The sequence below is a fragment of the Schistocerca piceifrons genome, chromosome 7 (genome assembly GCF_021461385.2).
Source record: "Schistocerca piceifrons isolate TAMUIC-IGC-003096 chromosome 7, iqSchPice1.1, whole genome shotgun sequence".
NCBI classification, from domain to species: domain Eukaryota; kingdom Metazoa; phylum Arthropoda; class Insecta; order Orthoptera; family Acrididae; genus Schistocerca; species Schistocerca piceifrons.
This window is the reverse complement of record NC_060144.1, coordinates 251,847,475-251,860,951: the sequence shown is the minus strand read 5'-3', so window position 1 is coordinate 251,860,951 and position 13,477 is coordinate 251,847,475. Positions and strand designations below refer to the sequence as shown.

The 13,477-nt window shown below is 44.5% G+C and overlaps 1 protein-coding gene across 1 annotated transcript in view; it reads left to right on the top strand.

The window, feature by feature from the left end:
* Positions 1–13,477, top strand: part of LOC124804948 (lactase-phlorizin hydrolase-like) — a 146,935-nt gene that overhangs the window by 43,003 nt on the left and 90,455 nt on the right. The window lies entirely within an intron of this gene.

Genomic DNA, 13,477 nt, shown 5'->3' with positions numbered 1-13,477 from the left:
AGAAATACTATAATTGCGTAAGGAAAGCAGAATTACACTCTAATACAAGAACACAAGCCAGATGCTTTGTTGACTGAACCTGTAATGACGCATTATTCAAGACATTGAAATAATGAGAAAAAAAAAACGAGTTTTGTTACCTTCATATATATTGACGAAAAGCACTCTAATCATTACAACATCTCCATTAGAACAACATCTGCTATCTAGCCCATCAAATAACTACATAAAACATGGAACAAGCACTCACTACTACGACATCTCGACAAGAACTTTTCACTACCACATCTCAGCAAGCACTGCCCACTACGAGTCCTCGACAAGCACTGCACTCCGCTACTTCTCAATAATCACTGCCAGTGGAGGCGGCGAAACAAAACTCTCTGACGCGATCTCTGGCGCAGTGGCTCAGTGTAGCCACCTTTCAAATGGGATTGAGGTTCATGGAGAATGAATATAAATAATACCGTAGTTCTAACGTTAAAGGTAGCCAAACAAGGTTAGTGGAATTTAATCAAATACATTAGGAAATGAAACACTAACAATAATAGATTATATAAATAGGCAGGATTCCACAGCCGGTGTCAATATCGTTATAATCCTTCTGGGTGTACTACAACCTCATTTTAAAAATCATAAAATACTTAAAATACTCAAATAAACGGACGTTTCTACCGAGTTGCAGCGGCCATTCTCAGAACAAAGCTTAATTATGTGGGGACTTGGTGCTCGAATGTGACACTATTCTAACAGTGTTTCTAGACCAACTTTTAGTATTTAACTCATTTTACAGTATGACGTGGAAGTACACTCAGAAGGATTTGTAATGAGTAGCAGATGAGTTTTGCTTTTCTCGTATCAAAAGGACTGACGAAGGTCGAAATAGAGAGGATGCGAAATGTAGAATGGCAAAAACAAAGAAAACATTTCTGAAAACAGTGGGTATAATTTGATAAGGAATAATGTGAATTGAAATGCTAGAAAGTCGTTTACAGAGTTATTTGGAGTGTACACTTGTACAGAATGGAACGTGGACGACAAACAGCTCAGAAAAGAAAAAAATGGAAGCCTTTGGAAATGGTGCTACAAGAAAATGCTGTAGATTAGGTGGATGGGCCGTATAACAAATGAGAATCTACTGAATCACATTGGGGAGAAGAGTAATTTATGGTACAACTTGACTGAACGAAGGGATTGGTTCATAGAACACTGACGTATCGCTCACACCGAGACAAGGAAAATAACGATCATAGTTTACAAAAAAGGAACTTCTGCTCCGACGATATTAACAAAATCACCATTACAGTGTCTCACAGGTATGAAAATTTGACAGTATGGTGATTCCAGCGTCCGACTAAGAAACACAGTTAGGATCTTCATAGACAAATACATTCGTATGGAACATATTCTGAGTGCAATGAAGCTGTTCTGAATAAAACTAGCATAGGAAAAGAGAAGTCTATCATGGATGCAGTCTGATTGCACCTAGAGAAACAATAACGAATGCTGAATACTACGGAATCACTCCCTACGATGGACTTCGAGAGTGTCCTAAGACGGTGGAGTTTGCAGCACCCACTTGGAGAATAGGAGAGGTTTTCGAAGCCGGAAGAACTGACCTATGCAGTTTTTTTTTGTTTTTATCGTGATTTCCTTACCCTGCCACATATGGGTAGTGGAGAGCGGCAGCGGCATAATCCGCTGCCAGCTAGAAACTAGACATAAAAATACGAAAGAAACGAGACCCCAAAAACATAATAACTGGGGACAATTTGGGTTAAAATATACAGTGACACAGGGATGTTCATTGTGGGACGGTTAAAAAAGGTAGACATAAAGTTAAAAGAACACAGTCGGCGAGTCTTGGAGCTCATAAAATACACTGGAGTCACATGCTCAAGTTAAAAGTTTGCCACAGTATAAAAACACACCAGAACGAGAGATGCTTAAAAAACCAATGTAAGCGATGGAGCACACACAAAGAATAAAACTGCCGGAACAGTACTGCTGAGGGAGGAGGCCTGAGAGGAGGGGAAAATGGGAAAGGGAGGTGTACTGGGGGAGGGGGGCTGGAGGGGATGGGAGAAAAAACCAAAAAGGTGGGTCAGGGAGCAAACCAAGGGGCAGGAGACGGGCGACGCAGGCGATAGAGAGCGAAGGCAAGTCAGGAGGGAGCACAGAGACGCAGAATGGGGGCACAAGAAAGAGAGGGGGCGTAGGAGGGAGGCAAACAGATCAGGGGAAGGGAGGAGGAGGGGGGAGGGAACCCTGAGGAGTATGAGGGGGGAAGGTGGGGTTACAGTTAGTAGTTTGTAGTTAGGTCACCATCCAGGAGGGGGAGGTGCTGGAAGCTACACTGGGAAAGGAGGTGGAGGGTGTGGAGATGGAGAGAGGGCATGGCACAATGGTAGAGGCACAACAATAGGCTAAGGGTAGAGGGGATAGAAAATATCAGGGGTGGGGGGATCGAGTTGGCGGACAATGTAGATGTAGATGATGCAGATGTATTCGAGGAAAAGAAGAAGATATGGGAATGGGATGAAGTTGTAGAGGATCCATGTGGGGGATGGGAGGTGGATATGGAAGGCGAGGCAAAAATGCATGGCTTTTTCTAGGATTTGGAGGGCTTTATAAAATATGGGAGGGGCAGAAATCCAAGCAACACTGGCATAACAAATGATTGGGTGAATCAAGGATTTGTAGGTGTGAAGGATGGTTGAAGTGTGCAGTCCCCATGTCTGGCCAGGAGTTTCAGGAGGCAGAGTCTGTTGTGAGTTTTGTGTTGGATTGTAAGAAGATGGGGAGTCCAGGTCAGATAACGGTTGAGGGTGAGGCCAAGGTATTTCAGGGTAGGAGTGAGGTGGACAAGATGACCCTAAATGGTGAGGAAAACATCATGGAGTCAGAAGGAGCTGGTAGTACGACCTATGATGATTGCTTGGGTATTGGAAGGGTTCAAGTGAAGGAGCCACTGGTTCCACCAGGCAGTGAACTGGTTGAGGTGGGTTTGAAGAGTACATTGAGACCATTGAAGTGTAGGATAAAGGGCCAGGAAAGCGGTGTCATCAGCAAATTGGAGGAGGTAAACAGGTGGGGGAGGTTTGGGCATATCTGGAGTATACAGAAGATAGAGGAGAGGGAAAAGGATGGAGCCTTGGGGCACACCGGCAGTGGGACAGATAGTACAGGAGTTGGTATTGTGGATAGTGACATAGGATGGACGACTGGAGAGGAAGGAAGAAACGAGATAGACGAAATGGGCGGTTAGAGCGTAGGTCTGGAGTTTAAAGCGGAGCCTGGGATGCCAGACACGGTAGTAGACATTCTGGAGGTCAAGGGAGACAAAGACAGCGGAATGACAGGAGTAAAGTTGGAGGGAAAGAAAATTGGTAAGGTTAAGGAGCTGGTCGTTGGTTGAGAAGGAGGGCCGGCCAGAAGCCACACTGGGTAAGGGGAAGGAGGTGGTGCTGGTGAAGGTGGTGATGAATACGGCAGAAGAGGATGGACTCGAACACCTTACTGAACATGGAGATGAGGCAGATGGGACAACAGGAAGAGGTATCCAGGTAACCAACATTGTGAAGCCTAGTGCAGGATTGGCTTGGGTGAATGACAGCATAGGAGAGTTATGTAGGAATTTTATGAAAAAGGATCAGGTAGTGATAGTGGGTGGAGCAGGGGACGGGGAATATGATGTTGATGGTGACCTGGTAAAGATAGCTACTCAGACTGGTGGCACTAATGTGCATTTCAAGCAACTGTTTCAGTGTCATGATCGGCCTCATATAATGCTTCTGTTAGGGCAATAACATGGGGCTGGAGAAGGCTCTGATGGCAGAGGGCATGTGTCACATTTCAGTGGTGCCAGTTGGCTCTATCAGTATATTGTGATTCACTAGGCATGGACTGCACCTCAATAGGTACAGGATTAGCCGAGTGGTCTAAGGCGCTGCAGTCATGGACTGTGCGGCTGGTCCCGCAGGAGGTTGGAGTCCTCCCTCAGACATGGGTGTGTGTGTTTGTCCTTAGGATAATTTAGGTTAAGTAGTGTGTCAGCTTAGGGACTGATGACCTTAGCAGTTAAGTCCCATAAGATTTCACACACATTTGAACATTTGAATAGGTACGGAATGAGGAGACTGGCAAAGCTTATAGATGACAGTGTAGTGGGTGCTGGTGGGATCACTCATGGAAAAATTCCCGTAGTAGTTGGTGCTTTTTGTAGATCGAAGTCAGCTGATAGGTGTACCTGCTTAAAGGAAGACCCTCTAACTAAAGGCTCACCTTCAGAGAACGTCATGTTTCGAAGTAGAGAAGGATATAGCATATTTCATCAAAATGTAAGAGGTATTAGAGGTAAAGTTAGTGAACTGCTTATAGATATTGACTCTGAAATTATAGATATGTTGGAGCACCACTTAAATAATTCGACATTTCAGAGGCTTCCTTTACCAAAATACAGCTCAGCTGGCTGTTTTTCAAGGAGTTCCTAGGGGGGTGGGGGAGTGGCTATGTACATAAGGAACAATATTCCATTTGAGTCCATAGACGTATCACGACACTCCATTGAACAGATATTTGGATGTTGTGCAGGGGCAGTTGAATTTAGTGAAACTAAACACCTAATTGTTGTTGTTTATAGGTCCCCTGACTCTAATTTCAGAGCATTTCTGCTCAATCTACAGAGGGTTCTTGATTCACTTTGTAGGAAATACCAGAAATAGGCTTAATGTGGTGAATCCAGTATAAATTTTGTATATAATGGTGGAAGAAAAAGGATGTTGGTAGATCTCCTACATTCATATGAACTCTTGCAGACTGTGTCTTTTACAACCAGGGTGCACGGGAACAGTAGCACAGCCATAGACAATATTTTTATTCATTCTTCATTACTAGATGGGCATTCTGTTAGTAAATGGGTGAATGGTCTTTCAGACTATAACGCACAAATTTTAACCCTAAAAGGCTTTTGTACTCAAACAAATGTCATGTAATAACACACTGTGTAGGAAAGTTAATCCAACAGCAATAGAGAGTTTTTTAGACCTTGTCAAGGAACAAAAGTGGCAGGATATTTATAGTGCTGATAACATAGATGATAAAAATAATGCTCTCCTTAACACATTTCTCATGCTCTTTGAGAATTGCTTTCCATTAAGATGTTCTAAACAGGATACTAAGCAGTAATAAAAAAATTGTTCAAATGGCTCTGAGCACTATTGAACTTAACATCTGAGGTCATAAGTCCCCTAGCACTTATAATTACTTAAAGCTAACTAATCCAAGGACATCACACACATCCATGCCCGACGCAGGATTCAAACCAGCGACCGTAGTAGTTGCGCAGTTCTGGACTGAAGCGCCTAGAACCGCTCGGCCACATCGGCCGGCGCCAGTAATAGGCAGCCTGGGTGGCTGTCTAGTAGGATAAGCAGGAATTATATCAAAATGTTAGAAGTAGTCGCAATCAAGCTACAGTAACCCATTACAAATAGTATTGTAAGGTGCTTAAAAATGTTATTAGGAATGCAAAGAGTATGTGGTATGCAAATAGAATAGCTAATTCACAGGATAAAATTAAAACGATATGGTCAGTTGTGAAGGAGGTGTCTGGTCAGCAGCACATGGTCGATGTTTTATATCACACAATTTGCTGTCAAATGTACAGGTCGGCTTTAGAAGTCGTTTAATAACTTAAAATGCTATATTTTCTTTTCTTTGTGAGGTACTGGATGGGTTAAACAAAAGGTTGCGAACGCCAGGCACATTTTTTGATTTAACTAAGGCCTTTGATTGTGTTGATCATAAAATATTGCTCCAGAATTTGGACCATTACAGAATACAGAGAGTAGCTCACTATTGATTCACCTCTTACTTTAGCAACAGACAGCAAAATGTCGTTATTCGCAATGTTGAAAATGGCTGTGATGTGGGGTCTGAGTGGGTTACATTCAAGTGGGAGGGAGGAGCGGGGGGGGGGGGGGGGGGGAGAGAGAGAGAGAGAGAGAGAGAGAGAGAGAGTTGCCCCAGGGATCAATGTTGCGGCCACTTCTGTTCCTTATTTATATAAATGATATGCCCTCTAGTATTACGGCTAACTCTAAAATATTTCTGTTTCCTGACGACACTAGCTTGGTAGTAAGGGATGTTGTGTGCAACATTGGCTCGATTTCAAATAGTGCAGTTCATGACCTAACTTCATGGCTTGTAGAAAGCGAACTAATGCTAAATCACAGTAAGACTCAGTTTTTGTAGTTTATAACACACAATTCAACAAAACCTGACGTTTTAATTTCACAGAATGGGCATATGATTAGTGAAACTGAACAGTTCAAATTTCTAGGTGTTGAGATAGTTAGTAAACTCTCGTGGAAAGCCCATGTTCAAGATCTTCTTCAAAGACTTAATGCTGCCATTTTTACTATTCGAATTATATCTGAAGCGAGTGACAGTTCGACACTGAAATTAGTCCACTTTGCTTATTTTCATTCGCTTATGTTGTGTGGTATTATGTTTTGGGGTAACTCTTCCCATTGTAAAAGGATATTTTTGGCTCAGAAACAGTCGGTTTGGGCAATGCATGATGTAAGTTCACGAGCCTCTTGTTGACCCCACTCAGGAGTCTGGGTGTTTTAACATTGGCCTCTCAATATATCTACATCTACATGGATACTCCGCAAATCACATTTAAGTGCCTGGCAGAGAGTTCATCGAACCACCTTCACAATTCTCTATTATTCCAATCTTGTATAGTGCGTGTGAAGAACGAACACCTATATCTTTCCGTACGAGTTCTCATTTCCCGTATTTTATCATGGTGATAGTTTATCCTAGGAGGAGAAAACTGTTGACTGGAACTTTGTGAGAAGATTCCGTCGCAACGAAAAACGCCTTTCTTTTAATGACGTCCACCCCGAATCCTGTAACGTTTCGGTGACACTCTCTCACATATTTCGCGATAATAGAAAACGCGCTGCCCCTCTTTGAACTTTTTCGATGTTTTCCATCAGTCCTATCTCGTAAGAATCGCACACCGTGAAGCAGTATTCTAAGATAGGTCGGACAAGCGTAGTGTAGGCAATGTCCTTAGTAGATCTGTTACATTTTCTAAGTGTCCTGCCAAAAAAAACGCAGTCTTTGGTCAGCCTTACCCACAACATTTTCTATGTGTTCCTTCCAATTTAAGTTGTTTGTAATTGTAATTCCTATGTATTTAGTTGAATTACGGCCTTTAGATTTGTCTGATTTATCGTGCCACCGAAGTTTAACGAATTCCTTTTAGCACTCAGGTGGATGACCTCACACTTTTCGTTATTTAGGGTCAACTGCCAATTTTCGCCCAATTCAGATATCTTTTCTAATTCGTTTTGCAATTTGGTTTGACCTTCTGATGACTTTATTAGTCGATAAACAACATCTGCTCAGGTTGTCTCCCAAATTGTTTATATACATAAGGAACGCCAGAAATCACTTCCGTTTTACTCGATGACTTTCTGTTAATGTCCTCTCCGAAATGAAAACACAAATCTAGTCACATAACTGAGACTATATTCCGTAAGCAAACAATTTCACTACAAGCCGCTTGTGTGGTACAGTGTCAAAAGCCTTCCAGAAATCCGGAAATACGGAATCGATCTGAAATCCCTTGTCAGTAGCACTCAACACTTCATTCGACTAAAGAGCTGGTTGTGTTTCACAAAAACGGTGTTTTCTAAACCCGCGGTGACTATGTGTCAATAGAAGATTTTCTTCGATGTAATTCATAATGTTCGAACACAATATATGTTCCAAAATCCTGCTGCATATCAACGTTAATGATATGGGCCTGTAATTAAGTGGATTACTCCCACTACATTTCTTGACTATTGGCGTGACCTGTGCAACTTTCCATTCTTTGGGTACGGATCTTTCGTCGAGCGAACGGTTGTATATGATGTTAAGTATAAATATTCCTTACTGCCATTTCTTGTTAACAATATTAACTTATTCCCAGGAATAAGCAGCTTTCATTCAGGTGATACTAGGCAGAAATCAAACCTGCATTTAGATCGGACTTCCTTAACTTCGAGCGAACGGTTGTATATGATGTTAAGTATAAATATTCCTTACTGCCATTTCTTGTTAACAATATTAACTTATTCCCAGGAATAAGCAGCTTTCATTCAGGTGATACTAGGCAGAAATCAAACCTGCATTTAGATCGGACTTCCTTAACTCTTGTGCAGAAAGGTGTACAGTATACTGCTGCATCCATTTTCAATAAGCTACCAATCAAATTCAAAAATCTTAGCAATAATCCACGCGCTTTCAAATCGAGACTGAAGAGTTTCCTCATGGGTCACTCCCTTTATTCTGCCGAGGAGTTGCTTGAAAAATTAAGCTGATTCTTACTGTATTGTTGACTGCGTTTACTTAAACTTATGGAGTGACTTTTTTCGGGTTCATAAACATTTTATTTTTATCAGTTATTACTTTTATGTTGTAATTTCATGTACTGATACTTTCCATGACCTTAGATGTTTGCTCCTAATTTGGTCCTACGGAACCTGACGTGTTAATAAATAAATAAATATCAGAAGGGGGTTTGTTGGTTTTAGGGAACAGTAGGACACAGGAAATCTTCCACAGGTCAGGGTAAAATTCGGTGGAGACGAGGATGTTATACAGGGTAACAAGGGCAGCCAGGAAGGAAGGGGGGATTCTTTCAGGTGGCGGTAGGTGACATCGTCATGAGCAGGGGTGGTGTTGCATTTGGAGTGAAGAGCTAGTTTGATGTCGTGTGCGGTAATGGGAGTGTTTATGTCTGAGGGGGATAACTGATCCAAGTACCACAAGCTAAGGACGAGTGGCGGGACAGATGCATCATTGCATTCAAGGACGGTGGGGAAGAGGGAGTAATCAAAATGGGGATCGTCAAGAATGGAGAAACCCTCAGAGATGTGGAAAGCAAAATGGTTAGCCTTACTGAGATTGTCAGGGAAGGGGCGCTTGTCGTGGAGAAGAGGGTAATGTGGAGTGGGATGGCCACCAGTAAGGCGGTGGAAGGCAGACCAGTACCTGGAGGAGTTGACAGGAGGGGCAGGGTTGACGCATGTACATGTCTGGCGCCAGTCCTGGCGTTTCTTTGCTGTCATGAGGTTGTGGATGTGTCATTGTAATTGATGGTGGTGGAGGAGTGTATCCTGGTCACGAATGCAGAGGAAGGAGTGGTAGAGCCTGCAGGATTCATGGAGAGAAGGATGGCTTGGGGAAGAAGGGTTGGGCAGTGAGGGTGGATGAGTTTGGTAGGAATGTGGGCCTCCAAGGCGTCAGTGATCGTCTTCTGGCGGAAGGAAGAGGGATGGGTTATGTTAGCGAGATGGCGAAACGTAAGGAGGTGACTTTTGACGTGTGAGGCAATGGATTCCCAGTAGGCATCCCAGTCAGTGCGGTGGTAGTCATGGACAAACTTTGGAGGGGCAGGAGGGGAGCGATGGGCTGAGGAGATGGTGAGAAGGTTGGGTAGGTGGTTACTACCAATGGGGCTGTGGACGTCCACAGCGATGCGACCAAGAAGTTTGGGGGAAGTCACTTTTGGGACAGGTGTGACAAGGTCACTGTGGAAGGTGGCGAGGAACTGATGCCACCGCCGAAGGGTGGCAGGGTCACAGCTGTGGATGTTGAGGTCAGTGGCAATCACATAGGGTGAGAAGGTATGCTCAACATGGGGAGAGGAGCTGCAGGATGGACATAAACAGTGGCACAGGCGATGGGGGGGGGGGGGGGGGAAGACGCCGAGGAGAATGTGTTTGGTTGGGTCACTGAGCAGGGGTTGTGACTAGACAGGGATATGCTTGAGGTGGCCAGCAGCGACCCCACCTCCTGCGAGAAGATGGGGGTTGTTGGTGTGGTGAAGGAGATAGGGAGAGTTGTGGACAACATGTTTAGGCTGGTGGAAGGTTTCGTTAAGGATGAAGGAGTTGACCTGGTGCTGGGACAGGGTAGGAAGGGGTGGATATTCTGGAAGACGATGCTCAGGAACCAGATGATGTCTTCAGCTGTAGGGGGATGGCGGAGGGAATTGTTGGGGTGGATGGGGCACACGAGAACTGTGAGCTCTTGGTTGATGGGAGGGGGTTTGGCTTTGCATTTTGAGGAGTAGGTGGAGTGGGGCTCATTGCAAGTGTTGCAGGAAGAAGGGGGGGGGGCGAGTTTAGGACACAGTTTAAGGAAGTGGGAGGCTTTACAGTGGGGACAGGTGGTGGGGGGGGGGGGGGTATTGTATGTGGGGTGGCGACGGTTGAAAATCAGGGCTCCCTGAGTGAGGAGGTGATCTATGGAGGAGGCAGTCCCAGTAAATACAGGCATGTGGTAGGTAGCGCCGGAGTTGTTGTAGATATGGAGGGGCCGAGCGGATTTCCAGGGTGGGGTGGCATTCAGTTCCACCAACAGCTCCACCTTCGTGACCACAGGGCTCTGTTTTGATATCACAGCAGTGAGGGTCAGCAAACGACGAGGGGCTGGGGCTGACGAGGAGAGGAGGAGGCATGGAAAGGGGTGAGGGACGCATGTGAGCCAAAGGTAATGTGGGGAAGTTTCTGTAGGAGATCAGTGTGGAAAGATGGAGATAAGATTTGATGAGGACAGAGTTTGTGCAGGGAACCTGTGCAACTCTGGCACTTGCCCTTATAGCGGCCGGCGGCGGAAGACACGCGGTACTATTTTCAGGTCAAGTGTGTGGCAGACGCGAATAGGTCCGTTGGAAGTGGCGGCGTCTGCTAGCAGTGGTAACGCCGCCTGGTGTCCAACAGTTACCGCGACAGAGCGATTTCATGACGCTGAGGCGTGCAGGGGCCATTAGGCTTCACGTCCGCCCAAGGTTCCCGAAGGGTTGCCAATGGTTTTTGCGAAGATCTCCGGTAGAGCAGACACATCCTGATGTTAAAAACTGCAGAAGGACACCCAGGCTTAATTACAGAAAGCACGACCAAATGGATGAAGGTTGCAGGAGTTGTGTAGAGGTGAAATTGTTTGCACAGGAAAGACTAGTGTGGGGAGCTGCATCAAACCACTCTTCAGACTGAAATAATAAAATAAATAGTTCCACATAATTTCGGGCCAACTGCCGGATGTTTGCAACTTCCTGCCACAATATTACGGTTCAGAGTCTTCTGACCATCTTCAGGTGACAAAATAAATAATGTAAAAAACGTAATTTAGTTGTGAACTAAACTAACCTGAATAGAAAATTGCTTTTGTACTGTTGTAACTCGACGCCGATTAACCGTTACCCTATTACCGGCCTGATGTTTTACTGAAGAGCAGTTCTTACACCACTTCTTCCTAACCGTCCGCTGATTATAAGTTTCTACTTTAAAAACCGTGACATGAAATTTTTATTTTCTCAGTTGGTATTTCGTAACCATTAGTACCAGCGATGCTAAATTTATTGCTGAAGAGAAAAATTACTGTGACTGGACAACGAGTCTTTACAGTGCACGGAACACTACTCAGATTTAGTGCACATTACAGCCCCTTCTCAAAACCTTGCACTGTGATGCAAAAGAGGGGATAGCAGCTACCATCGTTCGTGTGACGCTGTTTTATGCTCCTCGGTATGCGACGGACACTCAGTGCCCACAACTCCATTAGTGGGCAAAACGGATTGTATCGTGTGACAATGTCTACAGCACGCTAATGTTTCCCTCGGTTGAGGGCATTTAGGTAAGCCCAGCGACAGATATGTCTGCTTTTGTAGGTGACAGGTGAGCGAAAATGCCCCCTTGGCTTCAGAGTGGTAACTTGCTGCACAGTGGTCACTGATTCAATGCCCCCTGCCAGCAGGTTGTCCAGTATTTATACAATGCAAGGTCGAACGTGTTTCAAAGTAGACACCATGGGTCTCGTGTAGTCCCCTTGCCACAATCCTACCAAAGTGTCCTTTATTTTGGTAAAAAAAATTCATCACCGACCGAGTAGGCGTGCCAGTACACCGAGGCAACTGTGATAGCCAGATGCGCTAGCTGATTGCTGGCTCTGAGCACTATGGGACTTAAAATCTATGGTCATCAGTCCCCTAGAACTTAGAACTACTTAAACCTAACTAACCTAAGGACATCACACAACACCCAGTCATCACGAGGCAGAGAAAATCCCTGACCCCGCCGGGAATCGAACCCGGGCGCGGGAAGCGAGAACGCTACACGACCACGAGCTGCGGACGGCTGATTGCTGTAGGCATCGTGATTATGCTACGAGTGCTTACACTGGTCGTATGTGCAACTACATTCCTCTCCTATTTTAAGTATGTAGTTCTCTGAAATCCATTCTGTGATCGAACCTCTATTTTACTTTCCACATCGAAATTCAGGATATCATCATGACAGATTAACAGATAAAAGAATATAATAAAATATCTAAGAATTAGAACAGTGTTTAAGAAACATAAACGTGTATGGACGCATAACTTTATATTTTAGGAGCTCCTGCAAGCGGGACTCACTCGCATACAGGGTGAATATTATTTAAACCGACAAAATGTGGGTGGTTCCACTGGGCACCAAAACAAAAACTTTTATCTCATAGGGACCGATGACCTCATCAGTTTGGTCCCATAGAAGCTTACCACAATTTTCCAATTTTATCTCACGTCAGAGTTACTTGTGAGCATTTTTTAGTCCGTTAAAGGGCATAATAGCTCTCAGCAATCATGCTATTGCGGATGACATGGGGACGAATCAGGCACATGTAATAAACTCATTCTTGAGCAACCGTTAATCCATTTCACTTACAGCGTGTGTACAATATGTAGAGGAGTATCTACTCATAGCGCAGTTTCCGCAGTGGTAGCTGGAACAATGTAAAATGCTTTCCGTCCGCTGTGCTGTTTGCAGACGAAGCAGTATTCAGGTGTGATGGGTTCTTCAACATCCACAATTCGCAGGTTTTCAGTGAGGTTAATCCCCATGCCACATTTACTCGCACTCATCAATACTGTTCTACATGAATGTAAAATTGGAAACTTGTGGTAAGGTCTTATGTGACCAAACTGCTGAGGTCATCGGTCTCTAATCCTCCACACTACTTAATCTAACTTAAACTATCTTAAGCTATGGACAACATACACACCCACGCCAGAGGGGTGGACTCGAACCTCCGACAGGCGGGGGGGGGGTTACATGAATGTGTGGGCAGATGTGTTGGTGACTGCCTTGACCATTATATGACAGGTATTATTACAGTTCCTCGGCAGAGCATTGCCAGAGTTGCTGGATGACGCTACAAGACAGCGCACGCGTTTCCAATATGTTCCAATATGACGAGGCGCCGGCACATTCAGTCCTCCTGTGGGCCTAGTCTTAAACCGACAATTTCCAGAAATTGCTGGATTGACAGTGGTGGTACCATGACGTAATCTATTCCCTGATTTGACATCTCTGGACGAGAGGTGTCCAACGTTGTTCACAAAACCACTGTTGAATCAGAAGAGGATCTGGTT